The sequence below is a fragment of the Heteronotia binoei genome, chromosome 5 (assembly GCF_032191835.1).
Source record: "Heteronotia binoei isolate CCM8104 ecotype False Entrance Well chromosome 5, APGP_CSIRO_Hbin_v1, whole genome shotgun sequence".
Lineage (NCBI taxonomy): Eukaryota > Metazoa > Chordata > Lepidosauria > Squamata > Gekkonidae > Heteronotia > Heteronotia binoei.
In genome coordinates, this window is record NC_083227.1 from 131,416,952 (window position 1) to 131,439,031 (window position 22,080).

At 44.0% G+C, this 22,080-nt stretch overlaps 1 protein-coding gene across 1 annotated transcript in view; it reads right to left on the reverse strand.

The window, feature by feature from the left end:
- The window catches only part of SPOCK1 (SPARC (osteonectin), cwcv and kazal like domains proteoglycan 1), a 975,317-nt gene that overhangs the window by 816,995 nt on the left and 136,242 nt on the right, over positions 1 to 22,080 (reverse strand). The window lies entirely within an intron of this gene.

A 22,080-nucleotide genomic window follows, 5' to 3' on the forward strand; every position in this document is an offset into this window, starting at 1 on the left:
TGGAGCCACAAAGGATCTTGTACTGCCTATTTTAGGATTACAAAAATTGTATTCTGCTCAGGATGTGAACTGTTTAGAGGGAAATTGTGATCAGCTGGAAGTCAGGTTCTTATCCACTATGCCTCCTCAACAAAACAGCAACACAGTGAAGTAGCAACAGTGAGCTCTTCTCTCCCCTGCAAACTAGATGGTAAGAGATACATTGCTTTTACTGACTGCATTTCTCTCCTTTTCTATGCAGCCCAAGCCAACCATTCAGGATGTGGACAAAAGAAATCAAGTGGATTTACTAATCTCAGTAAATCTGGGAGATGGCTAAATTTCCAGGATGGGAGATCACAACAACCTGGCTTCCAGCTAATCAGCTGGGAAGTGGCTCTTGATTCTTCTGTCTCCAAAAATCTTTACTGGGTATAGAACAACATTTTTGCAACAAGAGATCAGACACAACTCCTAGCTGGTACCTCATCAGCTTCTGATGCTTGCCAGTAGCTTTTGTTCCTGTGAATACACATGAACAGGTTACAGGCAGCCAAACAGTCCATCACCACTGATAAGCAGGAAGTGAACAGAATGGGCAGGTAGCTAAGCATCTCTACATAGAAAAAAAGTATATAAATGATAGAAATTAAAATGAACAAGATATAATTTTGTTTCATTGACTAAACTCTCAAAACTTACGATTCTTCAGAAAATACAGTCAGAATATGAACTCTCTGCTGAGTACATTTGGATATATACTCGTTTTTACCTTTTATAAACAGCCACCTTTGTGTGAGATGCTTGCTCAGTTTTTACTGAGTCCTTTATTATAGTCTGTCAGACAAACTTATTTGATGGCAGCAATTCTGGTGAACAAATCCTGATGATAGTTCATTGGTTCTGTAAACACCCTACTAACAAGTTGGTGGCTGCACAGTATAGGGTTGTCAGGTCCAACTTAGAAAATATCTGGGGACTTTGTGTTTAGGGGAACTGCTCTGCTGTGTATATATATATATATTGCCTGCCCTGGCAGCTGCACTTCAACTAAATAAAAGTGAAATTTGTCATATCCCCACAAATCCCCTTGTCAGGCTTTGGAAGCATTTCCAGGCATGGCTTTTTAAAGGGACATGCACAAACACTCACAAAGAGCCAAAAAAGAGTTTGCAAGCCAACACTTTTGTGATCTCACAGCCATACATTACTACTGGGAATACCATTGCTTTGACTATACAGACTTTCGTTGGCAGCGTGATGTCTCTACTTTTTATTATACTGCCCAGGTTCACCATAGCTGTCCTCCTAAGGAGCAAACGTTTTTTAATTTCATGGCTACAGTTGCCATCTGCAGTGATCTTGGTTCCATGTCTTCCCCTTCTATTTGCCAAGGTGTGATGGGGCTGGATGCCATGATCTTAGTTTTTTTGATGTTGAGTTTCAAGCCTACTTTTGCGCTCTCCCCTTTCATCCTCAACAAGAGGTTCTTTAGGTCCTCCTCACTTTCTGCCATTAGAGTGGTGTCATCTGCATATCTGAGGTTTTTGATGTTTTTCCCAGCAATCTTAATTCCGGCTTGTGCTTCATCCAGGCCAGCATTCCGCATGATGTACTCTGCATATAAATTAAATAAACAGGGTGACAATATACACCCTTATCGAACTCCTTTTCCTATTCTAAACCAATCAGTTGTTCCAAATCCCGTTCTGACAGTTGCTTCTTGACCCTTATACAGGTTTCTCAGGACACATATGAGGTGGTCTGGTACTCCCATCTCTTTAAGGACTTGCCACAGTTTGTTGTGATCCACACAATCAAAGGCTTTAGCATAGTGAATGAAACAGAAATATACGTTTTTCTGATACTACTCCGTAATCCAGCGAATGTTGGCAATTTGATCTCTAGTTCCTCTACCTCTCCGAAACCCAGCTTGAACTTCTGGTAGTTCCCAATCTACATACTGCTGAAGCCTAGCTTGTAGGATCTTTAACATGACCTTGCTGGCATGTGAAATGAGTGCAATGATGCGATAGTTTGTACATTCCTTGGCATTACCCTTCTTTGGTATTGGAATATATACTGATCTTTTCCAATCCTGTGGCTACTGTTGGGTTTACCAGATTTGTTGACATAATATGTGCATCACTTTAACAGCATCATCTTTTAGGACTCTGAATAGCTGAACTGGGATACTGTCATCTCCACTTGCTTTGTTGTTAATACTTTCTAAGGCCCATTTGACTTCACACTCCAGAATGTCTGGCTCAAGGTCAGCGATTTCACTGTCATGGTTGTCAAGGACATTGAGATCCTTCTTGTATAATTCTTCTGTATATTCTTGCCACCTCTTCCTGATCTCTTCTGCTTCTGTTAGGTTCCTACCATTTTTGTCCTTTTATCATGGCCATCTTTGCACGAAACGTTCCTTTGATTTCTCCAATTTTCTTGAAGAGATTTCTTGTCCTTCCCATTCTGTTATTTTCCTCTATTGCTTTGCATTGTTCCTTCAGGAAGGCCTCCTTATCTCTCCTTGCTGTTCTCTGGAAATCTGCATTCAGTTGGGTGAATCTTTCCTTTTCACTTTTGCCTTTCGCTTTCCTTCTTTCCTCAGCTATTTGTAAAGCCTCATCAGACAGCCACTTTGCTTTCTTGCATTTCTTTTTCTTTGGGATGGTGCTGATTGCTGCCTTCTGTACAATGTCACGAACCTCCATCTATAGTTCTTCATGCACTCTATCAACTCTAGTTCCTTAAACCTATTCTTTCAAGGGGGGGGGGTTGCCTCTGGCTCACACATTTTTGTCTTATTCAGGAAAAAAAAATGGTCCCAGAGCAAACTAATTTATGCAGTAGCTCACAACTTTAATGCCAGTAGCTCACGAAGTAGAATTTTTGCTCACAAGACTCCACAGCTTAGAGAGAACACTGCTTCAGACACTCATGCTGCTGACCATCCCCGGGCCGAAAGAAGCAAAACTACAGAGTACTCGCATGCGGGCTTTCTCCGTTGTAGCTCCACACCTATGGAACCAGCTCCCAGAAGAAGTGCGGGCCCTGCGGGACTTTGAACAGTTCCACAGGGTCTGCAAGACCATCCTCTTCGGCATGGCCTTCACCGATTAAAAGACAGAGAGACTGCTTAAGTGATTTTTACCATCTGTTGAAATAGCACCAGGATGTTAATTTTATTAATTTTAGAATTTTAATTAAATTGTTAAATTAGCTATTGCTTTTAAATATTATTGTATAACTTACTGTATTGATTTGATGTTGTTAGCCGCCCTGAGCCTGCTTCGGCGGGGAGGGCGGGATATAAATAAAACGATTGATTGATTGCATGACTCTGCCTACTCACCCTGCCCCCTGCTTCCCTGCTTCTGAGATTTAAAGGCACACATGTTCCAAAACACAAACAATTGCAAACGTCTTCTAAGCTTGCCAAAGTTTAAAGGGATGTGGTGACTTTTGGAATGGGTTTTTTCCCTGTCAGTCAGCTGACTGGAGTGGGGAGGAGCCTGCATAACCAGAGGATCCTCTACTGGGACCTGGGGACTGGCAAGCCTAGTACAGTTGCTTTTTTTTTTTTTTTTTTTTGCTACTAGCCACACTGGTTGGTTGATCTCCAGGCTTTGTTAACAGATGGGCTCTATGTCCTACTACACTGATGTGGGATGGGGTGGGTGGGAAGTTGAACTATATCCCTACCCTGCAGGACACACTATCACACATGAGAAATGAATGAGTGTGTGAATTCTCAAAGTTTTATTTAGTTGTTTGTTTGTTTTTATTAAAAGTATCCACTGTGCTGATGTGGCTGTGCCATAAGCATTTGTGAATAACGTAGGTGGAGTGACAAAGATTCTCCTAGTTACTTGCATGGAAAAAATATAAATTATCTTCTTCTTTGCTTTAAAAAAATGCACATATGTGAAAGCCTGTTGTGCATGTATATGTGCTGTTGTGGTAAATGTGCAGCCACCCAGTGAACTCTAACTAATGGCTTAGTAGTGAATACTTGATCTGACCATCAAGAAACTGGGGACATAGTCACACCTGGTTATTAAAACATGATTTGAAGCTTCAGGAGTTTTGGTATCCATCATAGTCATCATCATCACCGTTGCATTTTGAGGTTCTTAAAGCTTTAAAAACAACTATTGCTTAAAAAAAGAGGAAGATCCAAATTTATATTCTTTAAAACTGCTACAATAAAATCTCTTACATATCCACTAGTCCCTTTATTAGCTAAACTCTTACATTGGTTCAGTGTGGAAATGTGGTGAAAGAGAAGTGAATTACAGAAGTGCACTGTATTCACCTCTAGAAAATTCTAGATTTTTTTGTCAAAAATAAAAAGTAAATCAATTTTACTATGAACTCTTATTATTCTTTGGCATCCATGCACTTAATAATAATCAGCATTCTACAAGCATGCACTGACTTGCATTCAGAAATCTTGGTTTTGACATACTATACATACTGCCAAGGGGAGGGGAGAAAGAGCCAGGCAGCTGACCAGGGCTAAACTGGAGCCTACGGCACAGCTGGCCTAGGTGAGGGGGGCAGACCATCCCAGTGGTCATATGGGGGGTATGCCATCCCAAGCCCAATGGCTAAATGACCAATCCATCCCAATTGTACTATAAATTTGGAAATTCACATTACTCAATTAAATACAGAAATGGTAAACTGGGCTTCCAAGGTCCTGATCACTTGAAAATGAAGGCAAGCATTTGAATAAATAAATCCATTTGAGAATGTTGTGAGCAAACATTAGGTTACTAATATATCTGCTCTCTTGTCCCTCCCTTTTTGTATATACATGTTTAAGCTTCAATTTTTTTAAAAAAAATGTGCATAAGTAATACTAGTTGTGTCATGTTATACAGAGAAAATCACAAATTTGTAAATGTTCTCAACCAGTAGATACTAGAAATGGAATATATATTTACTAAGGAGAGGATATTAATTCTGTAATGGAAGAGGAGGGGTTGTTATTGAAATATTATGATTCTTGCTAATCTTGATAGATTTTGTTAATGTCTTCTCTCTCAAAGATCAATAAAACAATAGAAACCTCATAAAAAAAGATGATAGTTGCCATGAAAAATCCATACTTAGCCAAAAAGAATCTTGGGAGGGGCAGATCTGTGTGAGACACATGAGCAAATTTCAGAACAGTACTTTCTTTGGGAAACTTAAATCACCATCAGGGCTGGCTAACTAGGCAATTGCCTAGAGCACTAGCCTTCTGGCAGCACCAAACTGAGTGCCCTCCCCCATGGTTATCAGTGTGGGGGGGAGGGGCACCAGAAGTTAGCCTTGCCTAGGATGCCAGATATCAAATATAACAAAATCTGTGTTTTAGGGTACCAGATAGTCTAGGGCCAGCCCTGACCACCATCTTTTAGAAATTCTTTTTTTTTTAATCACCTATGCTTTTTACTATTTTGAAGGGAATCTGTCATATGTCACGATTTGAAAGATAACTTTTGAAAAATTCTTCATGGAATGAACACAACTAGGTTGATCAATGCACCCTCTGGCTCTACTCAGCCTCTCACTTGGCAAAGGGACCACTGGCCTGATTTCAATTGCCCTTTAGGGTATTTGAGTCCAGTGACACCTTCAAGACCCAAAGTTTTATTCAAGGTATATGTTTTTGTGTGCATGTGCACTTCTTCAGTGTGCATACACACAAAAGCTTATACCTTGAATAAAACTTTGTTGGTCTTAAAGGTGCCACTGGACTCAAACTTTGTTCCGCTGCTTCATATCAACATGGCTACCCACCTGAATCTAACTTTAGGGTGTATGAGCCATTGCTATCATGGTTTCTCCCATATGGCTTATGAAATAGTTTGCTGCAAATTGACTTAATCACATAAGAGACAGATTTTTTTAAACACTTGCCAATACCATAGGAACAATAACGTTTGATGAAGCTTCCTGACTGCTAAGGAATAATAAGGTATAAAGAATAGTCTTTATGCATGCTTAGAAATATTGACGTCAATCACTTTCATTTATTTTATTTATACATTTAATTTATGAATCACCTATTCCCTATGATGAATGTACAACCAATAAAAGCAATTAAAAAACAAAACAAATGGAGAGCTACATTGTTTCAGAAGGTGTCAGATATTTACTACCCTGCTCTGGACTGCACCATAAATGTGCAGGCAGGTGAGTGAAGGGCCAAAGCAAAGATGGAGGGAAAAAAGAAGATAGGAAGAGGGTGCCTGCTATGATGGAACTGTTGCTGTCCTCAACCAAAGGCCTGGCAGGACATCTCTGCTTTAGAGGATTGCACAGGGCCCTAGTGGTGTTTGGCAGTGAATTCCACTAGGTTGGACAGCTGGATATCTTTAGAACCAGGGACCACCAGAAGATTGTTCTCAGCAGAGTGTAACACTCTTCTGGGAACACAGTGGAGGAGGCTGTCCCAGAGATATGCAGGTTTCAGACTACTTAAAGCCTTAAAGGTCAAAACCAGAATCTTGAATCTGACATGGTATTCCACTGTGAGCCAGTGTAGCTGGTGCAGCACAGGCTGTATATGTACTGTCCATGGCGTTCCTGTCAGGATACACGCCACTACATTCTGGGCCACCTGGAGCTTCCAGGTCAGTCTCAAGGGCAGGCCAGCATAGAGGAAGTTACAGTAGTCTAGCCTGGAGGTTGACTGTTGCATTGATTGCAGTGGCTAGGTCAAAGCACAACAAGAAAGGGACCAATTGCCAAGCTTGACATAGATGGAAAAATGCCAACCTGGCAATATTCAAGACTTAGGCCTCCATAGTCAAGGAGGCAGTCAAAGACAAGCCCAAACAGATGGTGTCAGTTATCAGTGGCATCTCATCAAGAGTACAAAGTCTGTGCCCTAGCCCCAAAGCCCCAGCCACAGAACTTCCATTTTTACCAGATTCAGTCTCAACCTGCACTTTTTTTAACCACCCCACCCCACCACAGCCTCTAAACTCTGTACTGGTGACACCCCACCCTGAAGCACTGCACCAGCTGCGTGAGAGGCTGCATGTAGATGTTAAATGACATCAGAGAGAGGATTGCTCCTTGAGGAACCCCACACATCATGGGGTACCCAGGCAATACCCTCTCCCTTACGGCCACCCTGACCATGGAGAAATGAGGTAAACCACTGTAAGGTCACACCACAAACTCCCATTTCAGTGAGGCAGTGAGTGAGAAGATTGTAGTCAACTATGTTGAAGACTGCTGTGAGATCTAACAATGACAGCAGTGCCGACCTGCCTTGATGTAGCTGATAACAGAGATCATCTACCAGGACAACCAACACTGTCCCCATCCCATAGCCAAGGCGGAAGCCAGACCGGAATGCATCCATTACAGAAGTGTCATCCATAAAGCTCTGGAATTTGCTCAATCACCTTACACAGAAGTGATAAGTAATTGGCTGGATCCTTCAGATCCAAGGATGGCTTCTTCAAGAGGTGTACTACCACAGCCTCTTTTAAGCCTTCTGGATAGACTGCATCTCCAAAGACAAGTTAATAATGTCTAGCATAGGGTCCCATATCCTCTCATCATCAGCTTTAATTAGCCAAGAGGGACACGGATCTAGGAGGCATGTGGTTAGCCTAACAGAATCTATAATCCTCTTTGCAGAGGAGAGCAGACTGAAGCTGTCAAGGAATGAATCCAAAGATAGCCAAGGGGCCTCCAGTTCACTTACTGTACCAACATTAGTGGGTAGGTTGTAGCAGAGCAACAAGACCTTGTCCACAAAAAAGCTTGCAACTGCCTCACAGTTAATGGCTGAATTTCTAGTTTTTTGGGTCTTCTCAGTGAGGGACGTCAAAGATCTATTTATCCTAAACAATTGCGCTGGGTGTGAGCTAGCATACACAATGGAGGCTGAACAGAATTCTATCTTTGCAGCCTTCAACACTACCTCATAAGATTTCATAAACATCCTATAAGGTGCTCTTGAGGCTTCGTTGTGAGTGTGTCACCAAATTCACTCAAGTCATCTGAGCCATTGTTTCATCTTCCCCACAATGTACCAGTAAGATGTTCTTTGACAGGAACAAATAGGATGCTGGGGAACAGCTACATCGATGGCTTCAGAAAGCAGGAATTCCAGTTTTCTATCTGCTCATGCAATTATTGCCAGAGGGGATCAGATCCCACAGAGCATCCTGGAACCCAACTAGGTCCATTAGTCTTTGCAAGTAAGCAAAAATCCACTCACCGCCTAGACCAGGGGAGTGGGGGGGTCAGAACATCCAGTCAGGCCTTCAAAATCATGTGACCTGACCATGGCACGGTTTCCTTTGCAATCAGATCAACTCCAAACCACATCCTGAACAAGTCCAGTGTGTGGCCTGCTTGATGTGTGTGACCTGATACAAATTGATAGAGCCCTATTGCTCCCATGGAAGACACCAGGTCCAAAGTCTGAATGGAGGTGGCAGCCCCATCAGCATAGACACTGAAGTCCCCAAGGATTGACAACTGTGGGAATGCTAAGGCCCACCTGGCTACCCAGCCTCAGCAGGCTGTTGGCTGGTGCGCTAGGCGGTCGTAAGTACACCAGACATGCAGCCACGCTTTCCTCATCATTCCACACTAGGCCAACACAATCAATACTTGATCTTCAAGATGGGGAGTGGTTTGAAGGAGTAACCCTCACAGATAAATATAGTGACTCCACCACCCTGCTTCTGAGTTTGAAACTGATGAAGGACTGAGAAAGCTGGAAGAGATTGCTCTTGAAAGGCAACTGTTTTGCCTTCCTTAACCCAGGTCTCAATCATGCAAGTCAGATCCATTCCACACTCATGCAGCATTCTGGTCTTATTATTAATGGATATGACATTGCACAACTCTAGTGTCAAAGAGGAGTTTATAGTTCTACCCTTCTCACCAACGTGTCTTAAGATGGGAGGAAGATTGGAAGAAGACTGATGTGCCCATATCTCTGTCTTCCTTTCCAATACCTTCCCCCACCGCCATATCTCCCTCTTCCGCCAATCACTGGGATCCCTAGCCCAATGCTGGCACTCTGTATGATGTTACTTAATTCCATCCATCCATTCCCAATTCCACACTCGTTCACCTCAGCAACAACAATAAAACTACAAGAGTACAACAGTACCCTTTTCAACATGAGAATACCTTCATTAGATTTAATCTGTGTAGAACCACTACCTAGCCTGAACCATCTTCAGAGAATTGTACTCTCATTTAAAAGCCCAAGGATCCCCACCACATTGTACCATCAGAAATTTCATCTTTATACCAAAGGAATTTCGCCAGTCCGTGTCTTTGAAAATCATGTCATACTTTCATTACTGAAAAAACAACAGAATTCTATTAAACCTAAAGCAAATGAAAATACAACTGCAGGCTGCTCATCTGAGGATCCTCAACAAGAACCAATACAACAAATGGATAAATATAACAGAAATATAATTTCCAATAACAGTTACAGAACCAATCAATAACAAATCTTATCTAGTTAAACAATATAATGAATTGCTACATTCTAACCTCCCACTCACCCAAACCTCCCTTTATACTTCCTTCCCCTCACTACTAAGAAAGAATAAAACTCAATTATGTAAAAATCTCATAATGGGCAGGTAAAAATGCCTTTAAAAGATCTCAAGCAATAGAGTTCATTTTACATGGTACCTAATTAAAGTATCTAGCCTGGTGCCTTGAAAACCAAAAGAAGTTTGAGTCCACAGATGTTCAGTGGGCAGCCTAAGATCTTCAATGGCAAAGAGGAGATCTGTCATTCCCAAACTCCCCAGTACCCCTGGATCTCCAGGGTGTAAAACTTCACAGTCTGGGAGTGGGTCTTCACAATCTGAATCCAGAGGAGGTTGTTCAGGCCCAGTAGCTACCAAACAATGACATCTGCAAAAATGGCAATGTCCACTAGACCCCAGGCTCACCTAACCCCTCCCCCAGAAGTCACATTGATCTGGGGAAAAAGGCTCCCACTAAAGGTTGCATTGGTCTGAGAAGTCAGGGTGCAATGGGGCAGTCAGTCCCCTCTTTTACTTATCAGAGACAGCTGGAGACATTTGCAATGGCTCTCCCAGGTCTGTTCAGTACAGCTGGTGACCCAGGCCTCCTGTCCACTAGGCTGGCCTTGCTGTAACTCTCATCACTTTTCCAGAGGTGTTAAACCCACAGTACAAGGAGAAAAGCAGCCCCGTAGCCAGGATTTGAAGAATTGAGGGGCCCTGATTTTTTTCAGGGGGTACATAGTGGCCCCAACCTCTATGGCCTTCTCTCCTACCACCACTGAGGAGGAAAGCTGCCAGCTCGTTGCCATACAGCCTCCCCACAGCTGCCCCAAGATGATCCCTTTCCACCCCTCTTCCAGCAGCTCTGGTGGGGAGTCACTCAGAGGTTTAGATACATGCTGCACGGTCTCCTGCCCTTACCTGCAGCATGATCCAGCTAGGCAAGCCCGGCGGGACAAGGGGGGGGGGGTGGAAGGTGCCACCAAGTCGCAGCTGACTTCTGGGGCTACAAGAACTCCGATTGGGATTTCTTACTGTTGGAGGCCAGCGAGACCAGGCCAGAAAACCCCTGCAGGCGAACATCACCCCTCCACTGATCCCGAGCTCCGGACTGCAGCCGGGAACTCCACCTGTGTGCACCAGCCTACCCAGGAATTACTGTATCCTACAGATTTTTCCCCATTTCACCATGTTTCTGAGATACCTACTGTATCTAAACTGTCGTTGAACACCAAGCACTCCAGTTGCCCCATCTTGGCTCAGAGACTTCTAGCATTTGGCGTATACACACCTATACTGTGTTTCCCTCTCCAGAAACCCTCACCTCCCTCAGCCTCTTAGTTGACACACATGTTCCTCAGCTGCAATTGTGCCCTCACTCCCAAGTCCTATTACACTCCTATTAATATTACCCGGTTTGCAAAATCATCCCTTTGGACTGAGATGCCCCAAACTGGAGGCTCCCCAGCTCCTGTTGGCTAACCCACCCCCCAGGGATTAGTTCAAAAGCTGCTCTGATATTAGTTGCCAGAAACCTGTTTCCCTTTTTGTTCAAGTGAAGTCTGTCTCTTTTCTACATGGTTGGCTTATCCCAGAAAGTTTCCCAGTGCCTAACAAATCTAAACCCTTGCTCCCAGCACCATTTTCTCATCTAAGAATCCTGATCTGTGCCTGTTTAGCTGGCTTTTTGTGTGGGACCAGCAGCACTTCTGAGGATGCTACCTTAGAGGTCCTGGCCTTTAACTTTCCACCTAGTAATGCAATTTTTTCCTCCAGGACCACATGACTACATTTCCCAATCTCATTGTTGCCAAAATTCACCATGACCGCTGACTCCTACCCAGAACTATTTATCATCCTATCTAGACAGCGTGTTATGACTACAACCTTCATATCAGGCAGGCAAGCCACCATGTGGTCAAAACACATGTCACAGGCCCCACTCTATATTGCTAATGATCAAATCACCCACTACCACGTTCCCCCAGCCCCCAAGCAGAATCCTCAGTATGAAATGATATCAGGCCACTGCCCAGGGAAAGGATCCTTTCTAAAGTATCACATCCCTTCTCAGAGTGATACCATCCAACCTCAAAACTCTCACTCTCCACAACTGCAGAAGAGATGCCTGTCCAGGAGTGAGACTGCTCCAGAAAGTCCCTAAGGGTCTCTTCTCCAGATCTCTCTCTCTTCCTCACCTTCTCCAGGTTGGCAACCCTAGCCTCAAGGGAACAAACCTGCTCCCTGAGAACCATGAGTTCCATGAAGTGAACTCACACCCATGGTTTCCACCTAGGAGGAGGCTAATAATTCAGAGGCCCAAAGCCCCTGTCTCCTAGCACCAACAGCAGGGGGCGGGGCTTGCAATCAGCCCCAGGCAACAGATGCAGACAAAAACATCCTTCTCCAGAAGGTAGCGTTGCCAGGTCTGTGTTGGAAAACACCTGTAGAGTTTGGAAGTGGATCCGGAAGAGGAAGGGGTTTGGGGATGGGAGGGGCCTCAGCATGGTACAATGCCATAGAGTCCACCCTTTAAAGCAGCCAAAATGCTTCCTTTTATTTAAAGATTTTTATGAGAATAAAATCACGTGCATAAACACTAGGCGCTAATATAAATTGGCAAATACATAATTGGGATAACTGAAACATCATCACTCCTAATGTCTTCTTCTTAATTACACTGTGATTATGTTACATGCATAAGGAAATTGCAAATTAAAGTACCAATATGTTATTTTTAAAAAGGAAGAAAAATAACTGTATATTACAAAGCAATATAGAAATATGGGATCTACTATACTAAATTCTAAATGAAATACTGGACACATAACTAAAGATGTGAGGGGCAGGAAAGGCTAACATTTCTCCCAGTTTTTTTCAATTGAAAAATGTGGGAGCACTGAAAAATCCTTTCAGAATAGGTGAAATATTTCTTACAGCAAGGTTTTTCATGCTCAAAATGTATAGCATGAAAAAGGCTAAGGACTTTCTCAGTTTTTCCAATAGAAAATTGGGTGAGAACTGGGGGGAGGGGGTAATCCCTCCTTATTCACCCAGAAGGTATTCAAAGGGACTGCAGTCTCTTTAAACCTTAAGTGACCTGATTGAAACAGAGTTCAATGAAAAACAAGATTTTACTCAAAACATATAGTATGATTTTAAGACAATCGACATCAGTGTTTTCCATTTGCAGGGTTGCAACCCATCCCAAGGTCACAGACCTCTCAATACCGGGTCATGGGGAGACCAGCTCCCAGGCTTCCCTCCCAATGTGGGGGGGGGGGGGACGCAAATCGCATATCTTTGCAGCCTCCCCACCAGGCGGGGAGATGGCAAAGGCAGTTCCCAGGCTTCTCTCCCCATTTAAACACCCCAGTGGGTGTTTGTGGGTGTATATACATATGTGTGTGTATACTGATATATATACACATACACAAAGTTTCCTCAATATAATAGTTTGTCACAAACACATAGCAGTTCAGTTGTATAGACAGGTCATTAAACACTGATGAGAGAGATTTTTTGGCATTCTCTTCTTAAATATGCAATCATAAGTTTCTTTTTTGTCTCAATGACACTTAAGTGGATGAAGGCAGGAACATTTACACATGTTCCAGTTTCACTTCTAAACCACTTGACAGGGGTCACTCCCCTTTACTAGCAGCTATTTTGCTCAGCCTTGAATGGAGATCCTTCTTGATATACTCACTCTCTTAACCTTCCTTCCCAATCAACTGTCAGTTTTTAACTGCCACTTCTAACTGCCACCCTCAATTGTAGAACTCTGTTTCAATCAGGTCACTTAAGGTTTAAAGAAACTGCAGTCCATTTGAATACCTTCTGGGTAAATTTGCTGCTTTGAGAAGGCATTTAAAGGACCATAAGATCTTTTAATGCCTTTGGAGTTCACTCACAGCTTACAAAAGACATTTAAAGGGACTGCAATCCCATTAAATGCCTTTTCCTCTCCACTGGAAACAAAGGAGGATGACGGCAGCTCTGTTGGGCTGTCCAGGGAGAACTCTCCCTGCAGGATTGGCTCCTGGGCAGGCTCTGTTGGGTAGAACCCCAGCAAAGCCTGCAGGAGAGCTGGGGCTGGCTCCTCTTTGCAGCTCAGTTTCAAAAAGGAGCTGCAAAAAGGAGCCAGCCCAGGATTGGACAAGGTGCTGGGAGCCGACAGCTCTGTGCCACCTCAGCTAGGGCTGGCTCCTCTTTACAGCTTGGTTTCAACCAAGCTGTGAAAATGAGCAAGCCCAGGATACATCAGGGTGTGGTGGAGGTCTCAGCTCCCACTGCCCCAGCTGATCTTCTCATTTTTCTTCCTCTCAGATCCATTGGACCCCCCAAAAAAATTGGGAATCCCAAATATTTACTGAATACAGATACCATATCAGTTGGGATTTGGGAATATTGGGAAATATCTTTTTTTTTTTTTGGTACAATATACCAAAACCTGAAAAACACTGGGTTGGGATTTCCCCCTACACCTCTAGTTGGAAGTTAAAAGCAATTGGGGGGGGGGGATTGACCCAGGAAGTCATGCCAAAAAGTTGGTTTACCATTTAAAGCAGGGGTGTCAAACATGCAGTTTGGGGGCCGAATCAGGCCCCTGGAGAGCTCCTACCAGGCCCCCGAGCAACTGGATATCATCTGCTTCCTTCTCCTTATATCTTGCTTCCTTCTGCATAACAGCTTGCTTTGCAAGGCTTGCTGAACTGCACAGGAGCTACCAAGCAAAACCTCTATTTTTTTTCCTTTGGCTGAGACTCCTCCCTTGGAGTGGAAGGGGAGGAAGGAGAGCTTGCTTTGCCAGGCTCTCTCAACTGCACAGCAAAGCTACTGAGCCAAGCCTCTCTTCCTTCTGTTGGCTGAGGCTCCTCCCCCTCCTGGTCCCCTGGGGAATGAAGGAAAGAGCAAGAGCTTCCTGTGCCCAGTTCCCTGGATCCCATGGGAGAAATACAAAGAAAGCACCTTTAAAACCAACAAGTGCTAACGTTTTAAGCATGGTTCAAGTTTTTTTAAATATATATATTTAATTGTATTTGTGTCCTTTATAAAGTTTATATATCTGCTACCTAATCTTAAGTAGATATATACATGGCCCAGCCCGACATGGCTCAGTCCAACCCAACATGCTCTGGCCCAACAAGGTCTCATTTATGTCAATTCTGGCCCTCATAAAAATTGAGTTAGACACCTCTGATTTAAAGCTTTCTACAGGCACAAAAATCTTGTTGAGCCCTCTCCTCGATGAACTGCACTGCCCTGAAGTCCCTCTCTCCCCTCCGCACAGTCTCTTTTTTAAATTTTAGTTTCATCAAAATGGTAAATGGGGTCCATCTGGCCCCCAATAGACTTGGGTTGAAAATGAAAGTGTTATGCATAATTGTTACTGGGGTTTCTATTTTTCCCAGCAAATACTGAAAAAATGATCCCATGTTTACATAGATGGACCAACACCTATTATCTCCATTTTATTGAAAGGTGGAGCAACCACTGAAAACAGAAAAAAACAACTCTCATAATTTATATCTATAGATTTTATTTTGTGCTTTGAGGTTTCACACCACTTTTGGAATTGGAGGTTGCAAAACCCCCCAAGGAAACCAGTTGTTACAACCTGAATTATTAAGTATATAGTAGGAGCAGGTAAAAGTCCTGTGTTTGTGCTCTTTCAAAGCTTCCCTCATGCCCATAGCCACATGGAAAAGCTCAAATTGAACTGTACTTCAGTTTCGGAAATGGGGTCATTCTATCTCCTAGAAGGGTAAGCCTGGACATATTTGAGGGAATCCTCTGAACCTCACATTTTCCAGACTTGAAGGAGCCATGAACCCTGAAATTCTAGATGACCCCTGGCCACCTGTTTTCTGAGCTAATTGCTTCCCCCTTGTCCTTCAAATTTTGCAAGCCAGAGCGATCTTCTCAATTCAGATGACCCCAGCCACCTGTCCACTGAGCTGGCATTTGCACTGAACTGTTCACCTTCAAATTTCCCAAACCTTTGATATGACCATCTCAACTTTACAGGGGGAAGTTAGTCTAGATGACCCATAGCCACCTATGCACTGAACTGTTCACTTGTGACCCCTGGCTACCTGTTTTCTGAGCTAACTGCTTCCCTTTGTCCTTACTTGTTGTCCCACTATTATCTCATTAAGTCTCAATGTTGTAAGAGTTAAAATGATTGTTTTCTTTAAAATAAATAGTTTTATAGATTCCCAACTGCGTCTTCTGCTTTAAAAATGGTACAGTCAATTTGACCCCATTTATGTTTTTGTGGCGTTTTGACCTTTCTTTTTTTTTACCCCAATTCCAAATTTGACTCTCCTTTGTCTTGCATTTCTGAAGAAAGTTATTCTTGAGTCCTGGTTTTTTTCTTAGTAGCTAATGCCATGACTGAGAGAGCTATCGGGTTTCCATTGCTTTTTGCTGTAATGTGGGGTCACTTTGACTGCTATGCCAAAGTAGTATAGTTGGGGGGTTTTCCCTCAGGAGGATTAAGCCACAGTGGGTTGGTTAAATGGGTCTGGAATAAAACACTTTCTGACCACTGTGAAAGAGGTGGTCACGAGCAGTACTTTTTTTTATAAATTAAAAAAAGCCCAACAGGAACTCATTTGCATATTAAGTCACACCCCTCATGTCACCATTGTTTCACACTACTTTTCTGTAGAAAAAGCCCAGCAGAAACTAATTTTCATATTAGGCCACACCCCCGGTGGCAAGCCAGCTGGAACTGCATTCCTATGCATTCCTGCTTTAAAAAAAAAACAAAACCCTATAATGAAGACATCCATGAACACTAATGTCCTAACTCTCAACTGCTTAGTGGACAATATTCCATTATTTTGCAAGGTAACGGGATGAATGACAATATACCAAAGCTCAATCCAGACAAGGCTGGGGTACTGCTGGTCAATGAAAAAGTTGTTCAAGGACTGAGTCAGGGGTCTGAATAAAATGGCACTCCCCTTGAAGGAACACATTCATAGTGCAAGGAACTACTAGTTCTTGGCCTATGGTTGGAGATCAAGGCTTCTCCATGGCATGTAGTAACTTTTGTCAGGTACAGACATTCATTGAGGCTCACATGGTGCTTACTCTATTCTCTTTTAGGTGCCACACCAAAACATTTTTCCTTTGGCTTTTAAACAACGGGGGCTTTATTTTTTTAATTTTTTTTTACAATCTGCTTTTAGTCCAAGGACTGCTACAAAGATCATGTTGATTGCTGAATGTTTTATGCTCTGGATTTTTGGACAGAACAGAGTGGCAGTGCTACTGTGGTCTGATCCTGAAAAAGATTCTATTGTCAAGTCCTGATCCATTGTCCACTGAACGGATGACACAAATGTCAATAGACAGGCAGAGTAATATATATTAAAATAAATAAATACACCTGCCAATTGGCTTTTTGATACATGAATGTGGGACTTAAAGCTAAAAGGTCAGACCTTCTTAAAGATAAAAGGAACTGTGAGCTTTGTGCCTGTCTTGACTACATGCCTTTATTGTTTCTTAGATATTAGAAATGGAATTCACATCAATCACAAAAAGTTATTTTTGGTGATTATATTTTGAGTGCATTGCCAGAAAACTGCTCTTTTATTTGACTGAATAAATATCTTCCCCCCCATGAGAAACTGATGTACAGAGGAAAGCAATATTACCACAGCTATAACTAAATTTAATACACAGAGAAATAAGAAAGGAAAAGCTCTGAAGGTGTTGAGAATTGATAAATGAATTTATAAAGAACTAGCTTCCAGTAATGATAGACTCTATTGCCTACTAGAATGATCATAGTATTCTTATCCTTCTGCAATACCACTGGATAAAAAACTAATACCTTATTTGAAGACACTTTAAAAACTTTCCATCCCTGAAGTTTACTACTTTAAAAAAGCAAACTGTTTTTTACAAACAACTTTAAAAGCCTTCATTTCCCTTAGATTTGAATTGACAATTTTAACAGGGCAATCCTAAAGTCATGTGGTGAACTGCTTAGGACACCAGCTAAGCACTAAACTTAGCAAATGTTAGCATTAGCAAGAAAAATTATCTCAATTTCCCTTTACTCAGTTTCTTCCTGAAAACCCATAATAGTTTTTCCCTTTTTAGGAATTTGGAATATGTTTATAACTAATTTTGTTTTGATCAAAAAAGAAATTTGAAGAAAGGAAAGGCAGGAATGAAGGTGCTGCAAAATTTCAGGATTTTACTCTGCAGATGCTCCAAGGCAAGCAGTGTCTTCCCAGACCTTCTCATCATTCTGGTAGAACACATTCTTGTTGTTTGTAACATATAAAATAAGAGACTAAGAGGAATTAATGGCTATAGCTAAAGTATAATAGAAAAAGAAATCCTCCTCCAAATGCTATCAAATGCCCTGTGTGCCCCACTGTGTGTGTAGATAAAGAAATGTGAGAGTTGTTGGTTGAATTTCTTCCTACCTCTCATATTTTGCTTCTGACTGTCTTGTTCCTGGTCAAAAAGTGAGCTTTGTTTTATTCCCTTGTTTCCCCATGTTTGAAACTTCTTCCTTGTATTGCTCACCTGAATGCTTTTCCCTGTTGAATGAAAGATAATAACAATGTTTACTAAGTATATTCTGTTTTATGTTTTCTTGTTGCTGTCCTTATGTGTCTCTTGTCTTGTCTTGTTTTGAGTCACAGGTGTCCCTTCTCTCCTGGGACCTTGATTTGGAACATATTGTGGGCTTTCTGTGGAGGTTTCCCTTGGCAAGACAGATATGGAGCAGTCCAGGTGATATGATTATAGTTTCATCCATATGTGTCTGCCTGCTGAAAATAAGTGAAGTTTGTAAAAGGGAATTTAAACACTACTTATGGATTATATTTACATAGAAGGCCTCTTACTATGCATTCCACAGTCATGTCTAAAGTGGAAGGTGCTGCATTTCCTTTGTTCATCCTAATTTTCTGTTGTGGATATGAGAGGGACAGGTGACATCAGGAAGGCATGCCAGCATTGGCTGATTGTTTCTATCTATGGCTGACATGGGAGTGTTATCAGTGCGCTGCTCCATGATTGGTAGGTAACCGAAGTGTCACTGTATACTCCAGTTGAATTTTTCTGTAATGTTGTTCTCTTGGATTTAGTTCTATTTTTGACTTTTGTTATCACTGCTGGGAGAGCACAGGAAACTGACTAACTATGCTGGCACCATACCAGTGGCAGTGATGTATTAGTGTTATAACCTACAGAATTAACTAGAACCAAAAGAGGTTACTGGCCCTTCTTCTAGTGGTCTTTCTATATTTTAATAGGGTTATTTCATAATTTTAACTCTATTTTTAGTTGCTTGCCTTTTTTAAAATGCCCACTGCTTGTAGCCCCTGATAGGGTGGAAAGGCAGCATAAAACTGTTTAAAATAAATATAGAATTCACCAGCATCCTACAGATACATATGTTCCCAGCTCTACTCAAAAAACCACTGAATGTCAACATCATTATATAAATGTGCTTTTAATGTTTTTTAATTGCTAAACTGGTCCAAGAAAACATGAGAATTTTGTACACATCATCTCCCTTTCTTTACTGCAATATCATCTACCTCTGTCACCCTCTTTCTTCATTAGGGTATGCTATGCCTTAGGCAGTTTTTGTTGTCCTGGACTTTTTATTTTTACATTGTTTTCCATTTCTATAATTCAGCCCCCATTTCTTCATTATGCTACGACATTCACATTGTTTCCTAGTTATGTAGTCCCTAGTCCTACTGCATAGTTTACTGGAGGCCTTTTCTGCCTGATTGAGTTGCTTTACATATTTTGTAATCCACCTTGAATCTCAGTGACTAAGGCGGACTATGAATGGACATAAAATAGATACAACAAACACAAGGTAGTATAGAGACCAGTTTTTGATTGGTCTGTATGAATGAATGAGAATGCCCAGATTTTATTTTTATATAAATACACATGTAGTTTTATGAACACTATGAAATGAATACAATTAACTGCAAGCAGAGCCCTGCTTTTTGGACTGATGTTTCCACATTTCCCCTTCTGGCTTCTAAAAGCTAACGATAGTTTCCTGTGCAAGCACCAGTCGTTTTCGACTCTGGGGTGACGTTGCTTTCACAATGTTTTCACAGCAGACTTTTTACAGGGTGGTTTGCCATTGCCTTCCCCAGTCATCTACACTTTCTGCCCAGCAAGCTGGGTACTCCTTTTACTGACCTCGGAAGGATGGAAGGCTGAGTCAACCTGGAGCCGACTACCTGAACCAGCTTCTGCTGGGATCGAACTCAGGTCGTTGTCAGAACTTGTAACTTTATTATTGCTAGCTTAATGTAGAACCAGTATAATTGATGGTTGGCAAGTATGCATAGAGTGGACCTGAGCGTTGAACCAGACCGACCCCATATTGTAACCTTTCTTAACCTGAAGTGCCTGAGTAGTAGTTAACCTTGCCCCGATGGTATCCAAAGTATTTGGGGGCTGTAGACTGAATAATGTTGTATCTCTGTACTTTCTCACACTGACACCCTTTGAAGCCGAATCGTGTGGCCTTCAGAGTAAGGAGGCAACGTCTTTGCTGATAGCACTGGTGGGAAGACAGATGTGCCTGTAACGGTGTGAATTAAAGCTTTGTGGGTTGTTTGTTTTACTATATAAAACTGGGCCAGTGCTGGCTCTCGCCATCACTGTTATCTTGTACCTTGTATCTAACAGTTCTTAGTTCTCTCTAATAAAATCCTAGCTTGGAAACTAAGTATGGGATCTGCCTGGAGTTCTTAAGTTCTGACATTATAACAGTGATCCCATTGTTTCGGAGCTTATCTGAACTGGAAACCCGGCCCGATGGCTGCAAAGGTTCCAGACAACGGAGAGCCCACCACTCCAACGGAGGACCCGCCGCTCGACCCGAAGGTGACGGGGGTGAGGCGCAAGATTAAGGTGCCCGCACCTTTCTCGGTGGACGCGTTCGCCGCACCCCGATCCTGGAGCCCGCGGAAGTCCACGGCGGCGATCGACGCGGCGGAGCAGCGGTACAGAAGTATGCTGGGCGACGGGGCAAGCGGAGACGGAGACGACGACCAGGGCGAAGGTCCAGAACCGCGAGGCGGGGACGACCCGGTCCGGAGCCTCCGCAACGACCTGTTCGACTATGTACGGGAAATTCACAACGACGTACACGCCTCCCGAGTTATGATGGCCGAGGAGATGCAACAGAACCTAGGCGCGATCTACGACCAGCTCCGCACCTTGCAGACGGCGGTCCTGGGGATCCCCGTGGGAGGGCTGCCGCTGGGGCAACCGCCCGTGGCTCCACCGGCCCCGCTGGCTCCCGCGCCGCCGGTGGTGTCCGCTCCAGCCCCACCGGCCCCACAACCAGTGGCGCCTCCGGCCCCGGGGGCCCCCGCGCCGCCGGTCCCAGCGCCCCCGGCGCCGCCAGTTCCGGCGCCCCCGGCGGTCCCCGTGCCCGCACCGCCGGCGCCGCCGGCCCCAGCTGCACCAGCCCTACCGGCCCTGCCGGCCCCGGTGCCCCAACCCGCGGCACCCCCGGCCGCAGGGGGGGGGAGAGAGCTGAAAATTACATTCGACGGGAGCCCAGAGGACGTGGAGTACTTCACCATACAGTGCGACACGTTCTTTACCCACTGGGGTGCGGACTACCCGACCGAAGCCAGCCGAGTGTACCACATTGCGTCCCGACTGAGAGGTCCAGCCCGCAAATGGTACGTCGGGTTGTTTACCGCGAGGAAGCCCGAGCTAGCAACCGTAGCGGGGTTCCTGCACGCAATGCTTCGCCAGTACGGCGACCCGCTCCGCGAGGAGAAAGCCATCGCAGCCCTCCAGCGCATCGAACAAGGCAACCGATCCATTCGCGAGTATGCCACGGAGTTCCTGGGCTACTGCGCGGCAGTGAGAGGGTGGAACGAGATTATGAAATATACTGCTTTTTGTAACGGGCTGAACCCGAACGTCCTCGACCGCTGCTACAGCCACGGGCGACCCGACACCTTGGTCGGGTGGATCCAGCTAGCTGGAGAGGTCGAGACCAACATCCAGCACGTGGGGCTTCGCCGACAGCAACTGGCGAAGAAGGGGTTGAAATCCACACCCACCAAGGCGGAGGGGCGACGGGCCCCGACAACCTCGACCCCCACCACTGCCCGAAAGTGTTACCGGTGCGGCGACCCGGACCACCTCGCCTCCAACTGCCCAGCCAAAGCGGGGTCCACCCCGCCGACAGCCAGGCCAACCGCATCGGGGCCCAAGAAGAAAAAGAGTAATCGGCCGAAAGAGCCCGGACGGGGCTCCGTCGCCACCACCTTGGCGACTGACGAGGATTTTACCGCCGAACCAGAAACCGTGGAAGAATCGACCGGGGAGTCGGACGACACCGAGTCGGCGGGAAACGACAACGACCTGCTTTAATGGGTGCCGCGAAGCAGGTCCAGCAACAGCCGGCACTCCTCACGGTGAGAGCCACGGGGGGTTTATTGTTTATGGCCGTAACCCTTCTCAACCCGAACCTAAAACGGTTCATGCATGCCCGAGCACTAATCGACTCGGGGTGCAACCGGGACTTGATCAC